Below are 2373 nucleotides of genomic sequence, written 5' to 3'. Positions count from 1 at the left end.
TGGGTGGCCAGTCGCCCAAGGTAGAAATCACAAATTTCAACATGCCTCTGCACAGCAGCATATTCTAAGAATCCATGGTAATGTTTATTCAGTCGTAAAGTATAGAAAATTAGATGGAACTACACTTGTAATATTTATTTATTTCATAAAAGTCATACTTTTCATCTCATAAAATTCATACCCATACTACAGCTTGATTCCCTTGCATTTTTTACTTCAGTAAACATATAACATAGGGGAAAAAACTGCCAAACTAGAGAGTGACACACTGTCATTTGTCTTAGCTTTGTGTTCCACCCCAAAGTCCTACGAGATTTTATGAGTGAATCATACAATTCCTGAAAGTGTTCAAAGAGCTCACAGAATGACAGAACAATCGCTGTAAGTTCAGCAGAAGTGGAAAGGGGTTTTTCAAAGATGAACATAATATGTTCAGAGAAGAGAAGTCACCTGATTCTAATATGTCAACCACAATAGACTATTGTCTACTTGACCTCCCTCTAAAGGACTGGAGTCCTACTCCTCAGTGAAAAGATGGTTAAGGATAAATTGCACAGCTGGTAACGCTCAGATAAAAGTGAAGAATATTGCAAGTGAAAATGTCAATTGAGAAGCAATATGGAAATAACAGTTTTATCTGGTCAGATATTTAATATTTTTTCATTAATATTTTAAAACTCTTATAAATTAATTTTGCATACCTCTCTTATTGTTCTTATTTAAGTATTAACTGTATGAAATAAGATACTACCGCTTAGTATATTTTTTTATACTTAAAACGATCATTAGGACATTGAGTTAGTTGTTAAAGTTATTGAATCCCACCACTGCTTAAGTCCTTCCAATATCTCTGCGACATGAATCGTACTAAGCCAGAATTGCCGAAGAGAGAATACTGAAGTTCCGAGAGGTTCCTTTCTTTGCTAAAATCCACACTGAGGAAATGGGGGATATAGGTGGGTCTGTCCCCAGGGTCCATCCTTTTCCTGCTATACCCAACCATTGATTCGACAAATAGCTATTGAAAACCTACATACAGTGAGCCAGGATGAGGCACTGGGGGAAGGGCAGTGGTGGCATTACCAACAAGGTGATGTTTGGACAGAAACTTGACATTGTAGAGAGAGAGACCAAGACACTCAGAGGGGACAGCCAGGGCAGAGTTAAGGGCTCGATGGGTCTTCCCTGTCTGTATGAGTGATTTCCCCTAAACACACACACTGGGGCACATGCACCAAACACAGGTCTCTCACACTTCCCTTCTCACACGTTCTCTCTCTCACTCACACACACACTCCACACAGAAAGATGGGAATGGCATATACCCAAATATTAACAGTTATTATTGGGATTCTGAATCTCGGTGACCCCATGTGTGTCAGAGTAGGACTGGGCTCCATTGGGTTTTCAAAGACTGATTTTCAGAAGTAGATCTCAAGGCCTTTCTGGATTGAATCCGCTCACTCCCTGCCATGAAGCGTCCATTCTGACACATAGCGACCCTAAAAGATAGAGAAGAAGTGCGTGGTGGGTTTCTGAGACTCACTTTTTTCAGGAGAAGAAAGTCTTGCCTTTCCCCACTTGAATCCTGGGGCATGTTCAAACTGCAGTTGAATATGCCACTAGTTCTGCCCCTAATGCATCACTGTTGAGTGGAGGGCTACTTAAAAACAAAAACCCAAACCCACTGCCTGCCAGTCAATCTTGCCCCCACAGTGACCCCGTAAGGCAGGGTAGAACTGTCCACTGCAGGTTTCCAAGGCTGTACATCTTTACAGGAGCAGAAAGCTTCACCTTTCCGCTGCAGGCGGATTTGAACTGCTGGCCTTGCAGGTAGCAGCCCAACGCAGAGCCACAAGGGCTCCTCAGAGGATCTTTAATTTCTTCTTTGTGCTTTCAAATTTTTCTTAAGATTTTTAAAAAATCATTTTTATTGGCGGTTCTTACAGCTCTTACAACCATCCATCCATAAATTGTAGCAAGCACATTTATACATATGTTGCCATCCTCAGTTTCTTTCTGTTTGAGCCCTTGATATCAGCTTCTCTTCCCCCTCTCCTTTCCCCGCCCTGGTGAACACTTGATAAATTATTATTATTATTTTCATATCTTACACCAACCACTGCCTCCCTTCACCCACGTTTCTGTTGTTCATCCCCTTTTTTTGTGGGGGTGGGTTATACGTCGACCATTGAGATCAATTTCTCCTTTCCACCCATTTCCTTCCCCCTACCCTCTTGGTAATGCTACTTCAATTTCTGTTCCTGAAGGGTTTATCTGTCCTGGATTCCATGTGTTGAGAGCTCTTGCCTGTATCAGTATACATGCTCGGATCTGGCTGGATTTGTAAGGTAGAACTGGAGTCATAGTATT

This window comes from Echinops telfairi, unplaced genomic scaffold (genome assembly GCF_000313985.2).
Source record: "Echinops telfairi isolate 266 unplaced genomic scaffold, ASM31398v2 ScPeMD7_7424;HRSCAF=8462, whole genome shotgun sequence".
NCBI lineage: Eukaryota > Metazoa > Chordata > Mammalia > Afrosoricida > Tenrecidae > Echinops > Echinops telfairi.
The sequence above is the reverse complement of the archived record's forward strand: the minus strand, read 5'-3'. Positions refer to the sequence as shown.